The sequence below is a fragment of the Oncorhynchus keta genome, chromosome 16 (genome assembly GCF_023373465.1).
Source record: "Oncorhynchus keta strain PuntledgeMale-10-30-2019 chromosome 16, Oket_V2, whole genome shotgun sequence".
Classification (NCBI taxonomy): Eukaryota; Metazoa; Chordata; class Actinopteri; order Salmoniformes; family Salmonidae; genus Oncorhynchus; species Oncorhynchus keta.
The window spans coordinates 3,533,686-3,552,048 of record NC_068436.1 but is presented as its reverse complement, the minus strand read 5'-3'; positions in this window follow the sequence as shown (position 1 = coordinate 3,552,048).

The following is an 18,363-nucleotide window of genomic DNA, read 5'->3' as shown; positions in this document are numbered from 1 at the left end:
TCTGTCTTTGTGCGTCTGCACCAGACAGAACTGTTTCGTTTTTTTGTTGTTGTTGTTCTAGTGTTCAGTTTTTTTATTCAATTTACCATGAACACATACCACGCTGCAACTTGGTCCTCTTCACCTTCTTCCACCTATGAATATCGTTACATAGATGGCTGACAAGATAGCCTCCTCTGATTTCCAGGTAATGGCCGCTCTAGGGGGTGAAACGATTTTCACAATCTCTGACTGCGCTAATTCTAGGACAGATTGGCAGGTCTCAAGGTCATTGGCTACCTATTGGCATTTGAACACACCTCTAAGCCCATGGCCTGTTGCCCTGTGGCACGTCACAATTCAACATTAGGCGTTGCCTTGAGGTGTGTATGGACTCATTCGGTACAACCCACAGCGTCACTCACTCCGTCTCAGTCTATACCGTCATCGGTCGCTTCCAGTAGACCACGAATTCATTGACCTTACTTGACCGTTAAATTATCTTTGAGGGAACATGTACACTAGTGCTTCGACTGATGTATAGGGTAGACTGAACGTTGAGTATGCCATTGGCGTTTCAGAGAGCCAGGTTTGTCATGATTAATAATGTTCTGAACGTCAATCTTATATGAAAATATACCCCCCTCTCTTTTGGAAGTTGAGCCATCTCTAGCCATCTCTCATCTCTCATTAAACAATTACCTTCATGAGCCCTCAGAAAACGTGTTCTCCTCCAAATGACACACTGAAAAGGGTGAACTTTAAGAGGAAGTCAAATATAAACAGCTGGTTAAATGTAAAATGTCCTTAAAAAAAGAGCAGTTTTTTTTGCCATGTCGTCTTGACTGATGAGTTTGTTCGCCGTGCATGCAATCAAATCAGAGACAGGTTTGACATTGGCGACAAAGTGAGTGTTTTTACAGTAGCTATTACACCTAGATACTGTATGCATATCTGATCCTCTCTCAAATGTTGGGAACAAATCAATACATTTGTGAACATTGCAAAATCAACAGTGGAAGTTGTGAAATATGTGCTCTGTCAAAATTGTACAGCAAACAAACAAAACAGATTGTATTCCTTCTATCCTGTAGTAATGTACTATGCCAGCTGTGTATAGAATTGTGCATTTACGGAAAAAAATAGCACACAATTGGATTATTTATGGAATCCTCCGATATATGTTTGATCTTGTTACTTTAATCCAATTTCATGGAAACCTTGTTTTACTGAACCCATAAATGTTCATATTGCAGGTTTCCAATCTTTGAAGCCAGGCATTCTCCCCCTTAGAATCATCCAACCCACTCAAGGTGCACACACATTTTTTTTCATGTGCAGAAAATCGGATTCACATCATAGGGGAACCAAACAAACCAGGACAGTTAGCCACACTGGCCGTCATACCATCAATCAAATGTATTTATAAAGTCATTTTTTTACATTAGCCGACGCCACAAAGTGCTATGCAGGAACCCAGCCTAAAACCCCAAACAGTAAGCAATGCAGATGTAGAAGCACGGTGGCTAGGAAACACATAGAAAGGCAGGAACCTAGGAAGAAACCAAGAGAGGAACCAGGCTCTGAGGGTTGGCCAGTCCTCTTCTGGCTGTGCCGGGTGGAGATTATAACAGTACATGGCCAAGATGTTCACAAGTTCATAGATGACCAGCAGGGTCAAATAATAATTCATCACAGTGGTTGTAGAGGGTGCAACAGAGGGTGAAACAGGTCAGCACCTCAAACCCATTGTGAACCTGCTATTCACATATTCTCAATGTGTTGCCCAATTTCCTGCCCCGAATGTACTTTCAGGCTTTGAGTAGGATTCAGTGGAAATGGAAAAGGAACTGAATATCACTTCGTTTCATCTCACTGATTAAAATCAAATCAAGTGCAGCTGGCTCAAACAGGAAACATGAGCATTGCATCAGCTGATATTACACCAATTAGATTGGTGCAGTAGGCTGCAGTCTAGAGGTTTTTAACAACACCAACTACAACCTCTTTGGTCCCACGGTCACCCTGGAACGTTTTGGACTAACCCCTTTTAAACATGTGCTTGAACGACAGACTGCTGTTGTTGCATTTGGATTTGTCTATTTACTCTGCAGCCGCTGATACCAACCATTAGTCTGTAATTGACGGGGGTTGAGCTAGGGCTGTGTTTTTGAGACAAGAGCAGATCCCCCAAAATGGTTATTCTCACAAAAAAAAATGTCTGGTTTGAGCTGCAAACTCTTATGACCCATCCACGAAAAACGCTGAGACTCACGAACGCTCACATGTAACCGTTTTTTCTCTCTGTGACTCTCACAATCCACACCAGAGTCCTTTGAAGGTAAAGAGGTTCTTCTACATCAAAGAGCATAGAAAATCCCAGGACATAGTGCCTATAACACATGGTTGCTGTCACGAACTCCGAACTCCATACCGTTGTCACTGACTAGTTAGATATTAATTTTCCACCGAGAAAACCATTTCTGTACTTATAGAAAGTCTTATAAAAACATTTTTGTAATCAGGTTTGGGTTTGGCGGAGGATATTTTTTTCTTGACATTTGTCATTATAACTCATGAATGCAGCTGTTTATGTCAAATCGTTTGGTGTTCTACTTATAGCCGTGGTTGTCCTGACAATAAAAGGGTGCAACACTTCAATGTGAGGCTAAATATGAGAGCAAGCAGATTAATGAAAGTAGTGATTTCAACTTTTTAACTGTGGAAGCCCTGGGACCAATGTAGTTAAGCCTGGGTAGTCCTGTAAACAGTATAGAATAACCATATTCCCATCTGTACGTGATACTGTCAATACCATTCATACTTACATTTACATTTACATTTAAGTCATTTAGCAGACGCTCTTATCCAGAGCGACTTACAAATTGGTGCATTCACCTTATGACATCCAGTGGAACAGCCACTTTACAATAGTGCATCTAAATCTTTTAAGGGGGGTGAGAAGGATTACTTTATCCTATCCTAGGTATTCCTTAAAGAGGTGGGGTTTCAGGTGTCTCCGGAAGGTGGTGATTGACTCCGCTGTCCTGGCGTCGTGAGGGAGTTTGATCCACCATTGGGGGCCAGAGCAGCGAACAGTTTTGACTGGGCTGAGCGGGAACTGTACTTCCTCAGTGGTAGGGAGGCGAGCAGGCCAGAGGTGGATGAACGCAGTGCCCTTGTTTGGGTGTAGGGCCTGATCAGAGCCTGGAGGTACTGAGGTGCCGTTCCCCTCACAGCTCCGTAGGCAAGCACCATGGTCTTGTAGCGGATGCGAGCTTCAACTGGAAGCCAGTGGAGAGAGCGGAGGAGCGGGGTGACGTGAGAGAACTTGGGAAGGTTGAACACCAGACGGGCTGCGGCGTTCTGGATGAGTTGTAGGGGTTTAATGGCACAGGCAGGGAGCCCAGCCAACAGCGAGTTGCAGTAATCCAGACGGGAGATGACAAGTGCCTGGATTAGGACCTGCGCCGCTTCCTGTGTGAGGCAGGGTCGTACTCTGCGGATGTTGTAGAGCATGAACCTACAGGAACGGGCCACCGCCTTGATGTTAGTTGAGAACGACAGGGTGTTGTCCAGGATCATGCCAAGGTTCTTAGCGCTCTGGGAGGAGGACACAATGGAGTGGTCAACCGTGATGGCGAGATCATGGAACGGGCAGTCCTTCCCCGGGAGGAAGAGCAGCTTCGTCTTGCCGAGGTTCAGCTTGAGGTGGTGATCCGTCATCCACACTGATATGTCTGCCAGACATGCAGAGATGCGATTCGCCACCTGGTCATCAGAAGGGGGAAAGGAGAAGATTAATTGTGTGTCGTCTGCATAGCAATGATAGGAGAGACCATGTGAGGTTATGACAGAGCCAAGTGACTTGGTGTATAGCGAGAATAGGAGAGGGCCTAGAACAGAGCCCTGGGGGACACCAGTGGTGAGAGCGCGTGGTGAGGAGACAGATTCTCGCCACACCACCTGGTAGGAGCGACCTGTCAGGTAGGACGCAATCCAAGCGTGGGCCGCGCCGGAGATGCCCAACTCGGAGAGGGTGGAGAGGAGGATCTGATGGTTCACAGTATCGAAGGCAGCCGATAGGTCTAGAAGGATGAGAGCAGAGGAGAGAGAGTTAGCTTTAGCAGTGCGGAGCGCCTCCATGATGCAGAGAAGAGCAGTCTCAGTTGAATGACTAGTCTTGAAACCTGACTGATTTGGATCAAGAAGGTCATTCTGAGAGAGATAGCGGGAGAGCTGGCCAAGGACGGCACGTTCAAGAGTTTTGGAGAGAAAAGAAAGAAGGGATACTGGTCTGTAGTTGTTGACATCGGAGGGATCGAGTGTAGGTTTTTTCAGAAGGGGTGCAACTCTCGCTCTCTTGAAGACGGAAGGGACGTAGCCAGCGGTCAGGGATGAGTTGATGAGCGAGGTGAGGTAAGGGAGAAGGTCTCCGGAAATGGTCTGGAGAAGAGAGGAGGGGATAGGGTCAAGCGGGCAGGTTGTTGGGCGGCCGGCCGTCACAAGACGCGAGATTTCATCTGGAGAGAGAGGGGAGAAAGAGGTCAGAGCACAGGGTAGGGCAGTGTGAGCAGAACCAGCGGTGTCGTTTGACTTAGCAAACGAGGATACTTGTTGAGAGAAGACTTTGACTAGGCTATTAAAGAATATAAATTAGTCAGGATATTTACTTGATCAAATTGTCTTTCAATGTTGATACGGTGTTTATATCATCAAACATTCTCTAGTGAGTCTAATATGCGTGATTAGTGGATTCAAATTGGTGATAACAAACTTTATTGAACTTTAAGTTACACCCTGTATTGATATTGCTAAAATATCAGCCATTGTTGTGACTGACTCAGCTCTTGGACCGTAGCCTTATTGCACATTTTGTTGTGTTACAGCCTGAATTCAAAATAAATTAAAAGCGTTTTTTTCCTCACCCTTCTACACACAATGCCCCATAATGACAAAGTGAAAACCTTTTAACACATTTATTGAAATATCTCATTTACAGCACATAAGAATTCACAACCCTGAGTTAATCGCACCTTCGGCAGCGATTACAGAGATTTTAAAAACCATGTTAAACACTATTATTGCACACGGAATGAGTCCATTCAACTTATTATGTGACTTGTTAAGCACATTTGTACTCCTGAATTATTTAGTCTTGCCTTAATAACAAATGGGTTGAATACATATTGACTCAAGACATTTCAGCTTTTCATTTTTCATTTATTTGGTTTCAAAAAAATCGAAAGACGTAAAGTCCAGTTTGACATTATTGGTTATTGTGTCAAGACTAATGATAAATAAAAATCTCAATGACTTATCTGCTCTAATGATATAGTCATTACGGTAATATGACTGTTTCAGCTTGAAAACGGATCCCCTTTTAAACATCTCAAATGAGAGTCAGATTCAAAATAATAACAAGTAACATTTGTTTTTGCCTGGGAGCAGAAAACAAATGATCAATTGCGTCAATATGTATTGATGTATAGATACACATGTGTATATTGATACTATCGATACACTATATATACAAAAAAATGTGGTCATCCCTTCAAATGAGTGGATTCGGCTATTTCAGCCCGCATCCGTTGCTGAAAATCGAGCACACAGCCACGCAATCTCCATAGACAAACATTGGCAGTAGAACAGCCTTACTGAAGAGCTCAGTGACCTTCGACGTGGCACTGTCATAGGATGCCACCTTTCCAACAAGTCAATTCGTCAAATCTCTGCCCTGCTAGAGCTGCCCCGGTCAACTGTAATTGCTGTTATTGTGAAGTGGAAACATCTACAAGCAACAAGCTGCAAAGTGATAGGCCACACAAGCTCATAGATTGGGTCCGCCGAGAGCTGACGCACAGAGCACGTAAGAATAATCTGTCCTCGGTTGCAACACTCACTACTGAGTTCCACTAGTGAGTGTTGCAGTTGTACTGAACATCTGGAAGCAATGTCCGTACAATAACTGTTAGTCTGGGGCTTCATGAAAGAGGTTTCCATGCCAGAGCAGCCGCACACAAGTCTAAAATCCATTGCGCAATGACAAGCGTCGGCTGGAGTGGTGTAAAGCTCGCCGTCATTGGACTCTGGAAAGGTGTAAACGCATTCTCTGGAGTGATGAATCACTCTTCACCATCTGGCATTCCGACAGAAGAACCTGGGTTCGGCGGATGCCAGGAGAACACCACCTGCCTGAATGCATAGTGTCAACTGTAAAGTTTGGTGGAGGAGGAATAATGGTCTAGGGCTGTTTTTCATGTTCGGGCTCCTAAGTTCCAGTGAAGGGAAATCTTAATGCTACTGCATACAATGGCATTTTATACGATTCTGTGCTTACAACTTTGTGGCAACAGTTTGGGGAAGGCCCTTTCCTGTTTCAACATAACAATGCCCCCATGCACAAATCGAGGTCCATACAGAAATGGTTTGACGAAATCGGAGTGGAAGAACCTAACTGGCATGCACAGAGCCCTGACCTCAACCCCATCGAACACCTTTGGGATGAATTTGGGATGAACACTATCTACCAGCCAGGCCTAATCGCCCAACATTAGTGTCCAACCTCACTAGTGCTCTTGTGGCTGACTGGAAGAAATCCCTGCAGCAATGTTCCATCATCTAGTGGGAAAGCCTTCCCAGAAGAGTGGAGGCTGTTATAGCAGCAAAAGGGGGAGATGAATGAGATGTTCAACAAACAGGTGTCCACATACTGTACCTGTGTTCATGTAATATACTATTGTTACTATCAATATATCAATAGTATAAATATGAGTATAAATATTCCAAAATGTTATTTAAATACATAGGAGGTCAGGGCACCTGGACAAGTGCTAAACCGGCCCTACACACACACACACACACACACACACACACACACACACACACACACACACACACACACACACAGAGAGAGAGAGAGAGAGAAAACATGTACACACACACTCTTCAGGGCCTATGACCGACCTCTGTTGTATTGGAGAAAATGGGGAGCAGCAACTGCATGAAGTTACCGTGGGACCAAGGTAAACAAAAGCAATTTTTCTCACTTCCACGCTATGAACAGTTACTGCATTTTTGCTTGGTAGAGCAGTATACTAAGTTACATATATGCCAGGTTGACGGCGAGACGTGTCCCAGCTCTCTTCTAGATATACCCTCTGATTATTCTTATCTCTAGATACATCCATTACAGCTGTGTGAAAGCCTGACCGTGTCGTAATGGGGCCTGATTGCTCCCCATTTGCACGAAATGGACATAATTTTGATGCCCCAATTACTTGCTCTCACACTGGGTGTGACGGGTAGCGAAGAGATGCTTCCTGTAATTTGATGGCCTAATGAATTGTTTTGCTCGTTGCGTGCCGCAGGGATTTCAGACGAGTGCGGGTGTGCGGTTTTATTCAATCCGGACGTGAACTCCTCCGCAGTCAATCTGCTGTATCTGCCAGGGTCTGGCGAGCTCATCCAATGTTTATACAACCCAAATGAAAACTAGCCCTGCTGTTGATAGGCTGTTTGTTGATGCAGTCAAACGAGTGGTATGACTGACCGCTGAACAGTCATTCTCAAAACTATGAACGTGCTGCCGGCCAGCTCATGTCAGCGAAATCACTCCAAACACTCTGTGCACCTACATGGCAATATATATGTGGTCTGCTGTCCCTCTATTGGCAGATCATGACACTTGCAACGCGATTTGCAATTTGAATCTCAAGAACACCCATATGTAAAATGCACGCGTGACTGTTAGTCGCTTTGGATAAAAGAATCTGCTAAATGGCATATATTATATTATCTGAAATTAAACCCAAAGGGGGATCAGTTTTGGAGAAGCATGTTTTATTCCACTTCGTCCGACAATTTGTACATCTGCTCCATTGATGGGAATAGCAAATGTGTTATGATGCTGTTGGTCCAGGCCCGGCACATTCAAGGGCTACCACTTCATGGCTCATTGAAGGCAGCTGCTTTTGTTGGTTTTATTAAAGGACTAGATCATGATGTTGAAGTATATGATTTTAAACCACGGTTGGCTCACCATCTCTGTGCATCCATCGTCACTCAGCGTCTCTACTGGGAGTGGCGTTTTTATTTTTCTAATCTAGTAATCATGTTCATTCTGAAGGTTGTAATATAGACTTCATACAATTACCAGGCTTTGAAAAAGACCGCCTCATCGTTTCCTTGCTGCCGAGATGATGTGAACATGCACAGAAAAGGGAATCACGCCGCATAAAAGTGACAAATATACAATACTTTTTTCAGTGCTGTACTTGAGTAGCTGTCGTGTCTATATTGACCTTGTCTATTCAAATTCCAATGAGAGGTTCTGCTTTTTCTGCTCCTTTTTTGATGGCGTTCCACCTAGCTGTTTCAACTCAGCCTGCTACTGCTGCACTTAAATGAGTATATCGTCATTGTTCATGTGTTAAATGAACAATTACTAGTGCCTCATTGTTTGAATAAAAACACTTGCCCTAGGTTTATTCAAATACAAGTATCCATTTTTTATTATTGCCATCTCAGAATGGTAAATACTGCTGTTTTAACTCTGCTAAAGTGGTTATACTCTCATCATCGGTGTGTGAACACTACGTACTTCAATAATGTCTAAATAAAAAAATCCTCCCCTGGGTTTGGAAATGAGGCACAGAGACATAAATATATAAAACGGGTTAGCATAATTGAATAAAGACCATTGTAATTTTGCTGGACATGACCAGTAGGTTTCAAAAAGAGATTAGGAACTGGAGTTACCACAGACCTGCACTAACACTCTGTGATCCCTTCTCCTCCATTTAAATTGAAGTGGAAAGTCAAATTCGTATTCATCAAGCTGCCGTGGAAGGAAGCGCAAGGTTACGCTGACCGAGGCATGCATGCACGAGCACACACACACACACGCGCGCACACACACGCGCACACACGCACGCACACACGCGCACACACACATGTGCACACACACGCGCACACACACGCGCACACACACGCGCACACACACACGCGCGCACACACGTGCACACACACACGCACACACACACACACATAAAGACACAAACACACACGCAATCGAATGAAGCATGTTAGCATGTCGGCCTGACATGACATTAATACGGTTGGATATGAAAAATCATGAGACAATACTCTCACTCAGACACTTATCTGAAAATGCTCTCCCACCGAGACATCTCATAGACACATCCCAAATGACAACCTACTCACTATTTAGTGCAATACTTTTGTGCAGAGCCCTATGGAGAATAGTATGCCATTTGGAATGCAGGCATTGTCAAGGAGTGATTACGAGTCTGTGACTGTACATTGGCTGTACAGTCAGAGGGAAGTCAGACATACAGTACCAATAGTATCGACTACCTATAATTCAATGTGTATCAAACAATGTAAAATACATACTTGACAAAAAACAAACTCGTTTGATGAGAAATGACGATGTCCCTGGAAAGCATTTAGAACGTTGTGGCTGCATCCAAATGGCACCCAATTACCTTTGAAGTACACTACTTTTGACCAGAGCCCTATGGGCTGTACTCTACATAAGTAATACTGTAGGGTGCCATTAGGGACATACACAGTACAACGTAATGCGTATGATGTACGAATGTACAGTATTTTGCCTGTAATGTAATTTGCTCATTGGAATAACGTTCCTGTCGGTTGCGCTCAGAGCCTCGATGTTGATGTCCCTCAGTGCACTTTGTCAGTTTGGTATTGAGTATGTGTCCATCAGTCTATCTCAGCTAATCTGTAAGCAAGGCACGAGGGAGTGAGTCACACAGAAACACACACACACACACACGGTTTACTCTCCTTGTGGGGACCAAAACATTTATTCCCATTCAAAATCCGAATTTACCTAACCGTTAACCTAACCCTTAACCTAAACCGAACTTCCATGCACGCTTCGAGGCAAGCAACAATAAACCATGCATGGGAGCACCAGTTGTTCCGGACGACAGTGTGATCTTGCTATATGTAGCCGATGTGAGTACGACCTTTAAACATAACATTCACAAGGCCACTGGGCCAGACAGATTACCAGGATGCGTACTCAGAGCAAGTGCTGACCAGTGGCAAGTGTCCTCACTTATATTTTCAACCTCTCCCTGGCCCAGTCTGTAATACCTACATGGTTCAAGCAGACCACCATAGTCCCTGTGCCCAAGAACGCGAAGGTAACCCATTTAAATGACTATCGCCCCATAGCACTCACAACTGTAGCCATGAAATGTTTTAAAAGTCTGGTCATGGCTCACATCAACACCATCATCCAAGACATCCTGGACCCACTCCAATTTGCATACCACCCCAACAGATCCACAGATGATGCAATCACTATTGCACACCACCCTGCCCTCTCCCACCTGGACAAGAGGAACACCTCTGTCTGTTCATTGACTATAGCTCAGTGTTCCACATTATAGTGCATTCCAAGGTCATCACTAAGTTCAGGACCCTGGGACTGAACACCTCACTTTGCAACTGGATCCTGGACTTCCTGACAGGCCTCCCTCAGGTGGTTAGTGTAGGCAACAACACATCCACATGCACACCCTTGACACAGGAGCCTCTCAGGGGTGTGTGCTTAGTCCCCTCCTGTACTCCCTGTTCAACATCATTAAGTTTGCTGACGACACAATGGTGGTTTGCCTGATCATGGTCGATGACCTATAGGGAGGAGCTCAGTGACCTTGCAGTGTGGTGCCAGGACAAAAAACCTCTCCCTCAAAGTCAGGAAGACAAAGGAGCTGACTGTGGACCACAGGAAACGGAGATAGGGCTTAAGTGGAGAGGGTCGAGAGCTTCAAGTGTCCACATCACTAAGGAATTATCATGGTCCACACACACCGACACAGTCGTGAAGAAAGCACCATAATGCCTCTTCCCCCTCAGGAGGCTGTAAAGATTTGGGATTTACTCGCAGATCCTCAAAATATTATACAGCTGCACCATTGAGAGCATCTTGACTGATTGCATCTTCGCTTGGTATGGCAACTGCTTGGCATCCGACCGCAAGGCGCATCACTGGGGCTGAGCTCCCTACCATCCAGGACCTCTATACCAGGCGGTGTCAGAGGAAGGCCACCGCCCCAGACAATGACGGCCTGAGCACGGATGGAGGGTTTGTGCGTTCCTGGTGTAACTCGAGCAGTTGTTGTTGCCATCCTGTACCTGTCCCGCAGGTGTGATGTTCGGATGTACCGATCCTGTGCAGGTGTTGTTACACGTGGTCTGCCACTGCGAGGACGATCAGCTGTCCATCCTGTCTTCATGTAGCGCTGTCTTAGGCATCTCACAGTAAGAACATTGCAATTTATTGCCCTAGCCACATCTGCAGTCCTCATACCTCCTTGCAGCATGCCGAAGGCACTAAGTTTTCATAACTGTGACCTTAATTGCCTACCGTCAGTAAGCTGTTAGTGTCTTAACGACCGTTCCACAGGTGCATGTTCATTAATTGTTTATGGTTCATTGAACAAGCATGGGAAACAGTGTTTAAACCCTTTACAATAAAGACCTGTGAAGTTATTTGGATTTTTACGAATTATCTTTTGAAAGACAGGGTCCTGAAAAAAGAGACGTATCTTTTTTTGCTGAGTTTATAAAAAATAAAAAATACATCTCTGCATTGTCGTGAAGGGCCAGTAAGCGAGCATTCACCTGTTGCTTACGAAGCATGTGACAAATACAGGCGATTCTGTTCTTGAAGTTAGGTCTTGACAGTCGAGTGCGATATTAAGAGTCGATGGCACCCTGCTTAGACAGCACCTGTATCTCCCCTGACAATCTACAGGCATACAAGATTAACGAGGGGGCACGGGACCCCACTAGTTTTCTTTCTTTCCCCCCAAGCCCTTTCTTTCTCAGTTGTTTACTGCACGTGATTAGAGTGATTCACCTCAGCCTTACTCCTCAAACCACACCAAGGTAACTGCTGCTTTAGAGTCTTTACTGCCATCCATAGTTGTTTGCCGTATGCGTTTCACCTCCGCTTCACACCTTCAACAGGACATTGGCAAGGTTGCAGCTGCTATGTCAAATCATGTTCGACGGGAGAATCACAAGGGAAGTAAAACAAATATGATGTGTGTGTGTGTGTGTGTGTGTGTGTGTGTGTGTGTGTGTGTGTGTGTGTGTGTGCGTGTGTGTTAATCAGTGGCGGTCAGTGCCATTTATTAAGATGAGGGAGGACTTTTTTTAATGAGCTTGGCCTTATTTATATCACAGCACATTGGATGGGGCGGCAGGGTAGCCTAGTGGTTAGAGCGTTGGACTAGTAACCGAAAGGGTGCAAGTTCGAATCCCCGAGCTGACAAGGTACAAATCTGTCGTTCTGCCCCTGAACAGGCAGTTAACCCACTGTTCCTAGGCCGTCATTGAAAATAAGAATTTGTTCTTAACTGACTTGCCTAGTAAAATAAAGGTAAAATTTTATTTAAAAAAAAAATGACTGACTGACATTCATATTCCATTCACCCAGCTCAATGTAACATTGATAGGTTTAGGCCACTACAAAGGTGGAGATAAAAATACATTGTAATCAAGGTGACAGACATACATTCAATACGGCCTTGCACATTCTTGCCTACATCTGGCTGATCTAGGGTGTACTCATTAGTCCAACAGCAAATGAGAGTTTCTATTGGATGAATTCAGGTATGTTTATCCCGGCTTTGTTCCATTTGCCTCCGTTAAAGAAATGTTTTTCAACAGAATTGATGGAATGAATACACCTCTGTTCACCGCAAATACAGTTCCCTTTCATAGCAGCCGCATACAAACAGCATGATCATTTGCTCATTATATAATTCCTTCTCGCATCACGCGCTCTCCTCCTCTTACCCTTTTCCATCACTTGATGACTTCAGTGCACATTACAACAGCTGTCTGTGACCAGGCGAGAAAAGAAAACATCATACCTTAACTGCTAACCACTACACACAGCCTACTTCATTGTCACCTGCTAAGCATTCGCTGTGGCATTGGCCAAGCAATCACAAGAAAACACTTGATTGTCCTGCTTTTAAAATGCTTTACTTCTTTTCCGAACCATGGCTCCCTCTTCTGTCTCTGAATGTAGCATGTAGCCTCAAATGTGACTCATTGCCAGGTGCTGTGTGAGAGAAGAGTAGCAGAAAGCTGGTGGTCTCATAACTCACCATAGATGAAAAATAGAGCCTTGTTCTCATGGCAACCAATTGAAATGCACATGCAGATCCCATTCAATTGTAAAGTTCATGGCACAGGATTTACATGTCCATTTATACCCTGCCCGTGTCCCAAATAGCACCCTATTCTCTACATTAGAGCCCATTTTTAGTAATTTAGCAAACACTCTTGACTTACACAAACAATGATGGCTAAGTGCCTTGCTCAACTTGTCAGCATTTGGGGATGAACTTTTTTGGTTAATGCCCCAATGGTCTTACTGTAACTGCTAGGCTACCTGCCACCCTGTGCCTGCTAAGAATTCTAGGGAGAGGGGACATTTTTGTAATCTAGTAATGTTTCCCTAATGTTTGAGTGTCAGTTTTCCGTTAGTTAGGGCAACATTCTGACTAAGTTAGCAAAAACGTTCTGAGAACCTTTTCAGCATGTTTTGGTAATAAAGCTAGGCGAACATTGCTTGAATGTCAAGCAGAACCCATCTAGAACGTTGGCTACAATGTTCTCAGAATATACAACAATAATGTTCACATTTGTGCACACTTTTCTCAAGGTTATTAGAATATTCTATCAACGTTCCACCAAACATGCACAGAACATGGTTGCCATGTTTTCAGAACGTAATATATTTATGTTCTAGACACGTTTCATGGGAACATAGCAAGAACATTCCCGTGTCCAGTTTTCTGAGGGTTAGAAGAATATTCAAACAAAAGTCACATCAAACATAATACACAGAACATGGTTGCCATATATTCTCAGAATATAACATATTAATATTCTGTTTCATAGGATTTTGCAAGAAACTTAATGTGCGGTTTTCTGAGGGTTAGGAGAACATTCTTTCAACGTCCCACCAAACATGGGTGCCATGTTCTCAGAATGTAGGATATTAATGTTGTAGACACGTTTCATGAGAATGTTGCAGTGTATCAGTTGTCTGATCGTCCAAAGAGACGGTCTCTTTTTTTTACACCTCGTTACTGTTGCCATCAAGGCCCTGATTGGTGAACTACTGATCCATCCAAAGCTCTTTTTGGTCTCTGGATATGGGATACTCACAGACAGTGTGCTTTTAACACACTTCAGCAAACACGATTGCATTGTGCATTTTCATTTATAGAGTAATTATTATTTCGTATGTTTTCACTTGGGATTTAAACTCACAACTTCTTGGTTCACGACATTCAGACCTTCCTGCTACACCACAACTTCAGTGTCAGTTAGCCGTCAATTTGACTATATTCTCTCATCATTGATCTGATTTACTTATTAAACAACTGCAGGGCTTTCTGTATTGTTGTCTAGTGTTGGTAGGGCATTTTAAGCTGTTTTAACGATACTCTTGAATCATGATCAATACAAGTTTTTCTTGAGTTTACTTTTAACAGAGCTGATATGTAATTCAAAAGGCATTCACCCTATTCCTTACACCTTTCAAGTATTTCAGTTATACACAAGTGCCTATGGGGGAGGGTTTAGGGTTTCTTGTGGACAGGGCCTAACTTTACTGGTCCAATAAGCACATCTCCTAGAGATATCCCTTATTGGGACAGTGGGTAGGGTGCTCGTCGTTGGTGGTCTGGGTTCAAGACCCTCTAGGGGAGTCACTCTACTCTTGCATTCTTAGCAACGTATGTTAATGTCATTATTTGGCAACAGTTACAATCTAATTCAAAGTTTCTCATTGAAAGATGGGAATCGTTAGAATTCTAGACAGCTGAGCATCTTGCTTTAATAGAACTCTCTATTGTAATTTCTGAAACCTAAAACACATATACCATGTAGAACAAAGATGTGTCTCTGATAAGGAATCAATCACACCATCGCTCATCATTGCAGTATCTACAGTATCTGTAACATTCCTAATTTGTTGCCAAAACATGGCCTGGGTGGTAGTGTTGCTTCTGATAGAAACATACCTAGAACATGGTAGCCATATTCTCAGGACATCAGAATTGTGTATATGTACAGTAGCATGTCTGTACTTTCTCACATTTGTCATGACACATTTTAAGCAGTGATGATGCACGATATACCGAAACAATACACAACAGAGAGTTCCATTTCAAAGGTTTAATGTGGAAACATAGACACATTGCAACAGAATCACTTGGGACCTGTGTTGGGGGTAATATATTACTTACACAACTTTTATGAGTAATGAAGTAATACAACCATAGACTGTCTTTAAATATTGTAATATTATTTGTGTAATATTAAAGTAACTTTTGCAATTAACCCGAATATTACTTTCAGAAGTATATATATATCTCTCCCGGCATGTTATATATATTTTATAAAGCCTTGTCTCATGCTGACGGATATCATTCTGTAGGCTAACTTGTTTCCAATAGGCTATTGTAAAGCGTCATCACGAAGAATGCTAACCCGCCTTTTCCTTGTGGTAATGCTCCCATTATTGTTGAGTTAATTGAGGAGAAGAGAGCAGCATTTTTGTCAAATGAAATAATCTGCAAAGGCAGCATTCAAATCAAATTTATTTATATAGCCCTTCGTACATCAGCTGATATCTCAAAGTGCTGTACAGAAACCCAGCCTAAAACCCCAAACAGCAAACAATGCAGGTGTAAAAGCACGGTGGCTAGGAAAAACTCCCTAGAAAGGCCAAAACCTAGGAAGAAACCTAGAGAGGAACCGGGCTATGTGGGGTGGCCAGTCCTCTTCTGGCTGTGCCGGGTAGAGATTATAACAGAACATGACCAAGATGTTCAAATGTTCATAAATGACCAGCATGGTCGAATAATAATAAGGCAGAACAGTTGAAACTGGAGCAGCAGCACAGTCAGGTGGACTGGGGACAGCAAGGAGCCTTCATGTCAGGTAGTCCTGGGGCACGGTCCTAGGGCTCAGGTCAGTTGAAACTGGAGCAGGAGCATGGCCAGGTGGACTGGGGACAGCAAGGAGTCCTCATGTCAGGTAGTCCTGGGACATGGTCCTAGGGCTCAGGTCCTCCGAGAGAGAGAAAGAAAGAGAGAAGGAGAGAATTAGAGAACGCACACTTAGATTCACACAGGACACCGAATAGGACAGGAGAAGTACTCCAGATATAACAAACTGACCCTAGCCCCCCGACACATAAACTACTGCAGCATAAATACTGGAGGCTGAGACAGGAGGGGTCAGGACACACTGTGGCCCCATCCGAGGACACCCCGGACAGGGCCAAACAGGAAGGATATAACCCCACCCACTTTGCCAAAGCACATCCCCCACACCACTAGAGGGATATCTTCAACCACCAACTTACCATCCTGAGACAAGGCCGAGTATAGCCCACAAAGATCTCCGCCACGGTACAACCCAAGGGGGGCAACCCAGACAGGCCGACCACAACAGTGAATCAACCCACCCAGGTGACGCACCCCCCCAGGGACGGCACGAGAGAGCCCCAGCAAGCCAGTGACTCAGCCCCGTAACAGGGTTAGAGGCAGAGAATCCCAGTGGAAAGAGGGGAACCGGCCAGGCAGAGACAGCAAGGGCGGTTCGTTGCTCCAGAGCCTTTCCGTTCACCTTCCCACTCCTGGGCCAGACTACACTCAATCATATGACCCACTGAAGAGATGAGTCTTCAGTAAAGACTTAAAGGTTGAGACCGAGTTTGCGTCTCTGACATGGGTAGGCAGACCGTTCCATAAAAATGGAGCTCTATAGGAGAAAGCCCTGCCTCCAGCTGTTTGCTTAGAAATTCTAGGGACAATTAGGAGGCCTGCGTCTTGTGACCGTAGCGTACGTGTAGGTATGTACGGCAGGACCAAATCAGAGAGGTAGGTAGGAGCAAGCCCATGTAATGCTTTGTAGGTTAGCAGTAAAACCTTGAAATCAGCCCTTGCTTTGACAGGAAGCCAGTGTAGAGAGGCTAGCACTGGAGTAATATGATCAAATTTTTTGGTTCTAGTCAGGATTCTAGCAGCCGTATTTAGCACTAACTGAAGTTTATTTAGTGCTTTATCCGGGTAGCCGGAAAATAGAGCATTGCAGTAGTCTAACCTAGAAGTGACAAAAACATGGATTAATTTTTCTGCATCATTTTTGGACAGAAAGTTTCTGATTTTTGCAATGTTACGTAGATGGAAAAAAGCTGTCCTCGAAATGGTCTTGATATGTTCTTCAAAAGAGAGATCAGGGTCCAGAGTAACGCCGAGGTCCTTCACAGTTTTATTTGAGACGACTGTACAACCATTAAGATTAATTGTCAGATTCAACAGAAGATCTCTTTGTTTCTTGGGACCTAGAACAAGCATCTCTGTTTTGTCCGAGTTTAATAGTAGAAAGTTTGCAGCCATCCACTTCCTTATGTCTGAAACACATGCTTCTAGCGAGGGCAATTTTGGGGCTTCACCATGTTTCATTGAAATGTACAGCTGTGTGTCATCCGCATAGCAGTGAAAGTTTACATTATGTTTTCGAATAACATCCCCAAGAGGTAAAATATATAGTGAAAACAATAGTGGTCCTAAAACAGAACCTTGAGGAACACCGAAATGTACAGTTGATTTGTCAGAGGACAAACCATTCACAGAGACAAACTGATATCATTGAGCATTGAGCATTGATCTCTTCATCCAGAAACGCCACATCAAACCTGATAAAGCATCTGGAGGTCGCGATCAAAGACGTGTGTGAAAGAGGAGAAATCTATTACACATGATGATAATAAACAAGGAAGAGAAATAATATTTCCAAGTGTTCTAACACAACTTCCAAATAAACAAATCGACGTGTCTGATGAATACAACTCAAAAAGGCAACAACCCCATCAACATATATCGCTAAGACTCTAGCGGGTCTCAAACCCAGGCCACCAATTGCATTGACAAATACCCTAACCACCGTGCTGGTAAGGGATATCTCTAGGTCATGTGCTTTGGCCAGTCTAGTTAGGGGCAGAAACAACTTGATAGGCATAAGCAATAGAGTCTGTTAAAAGTGCACTCAATGAAATGCTTGTTTGACTGTGTAATTAAAATGGGTTAACATGCCCCACCAACATTAGACAACTATACGGAAAGCCCGTCAGTTGCTGAAATAAGTACATCAAATCAATAACGAGAGAACAATCAGATTTCATGATACCTGACATGGACATGTTGTCATAACAGGAAGATAGGGATTCTATGAACCAACAGGTTGTGAGTTCAAATCCCCAGTGAGGACATGTTGAATAATAGTTAC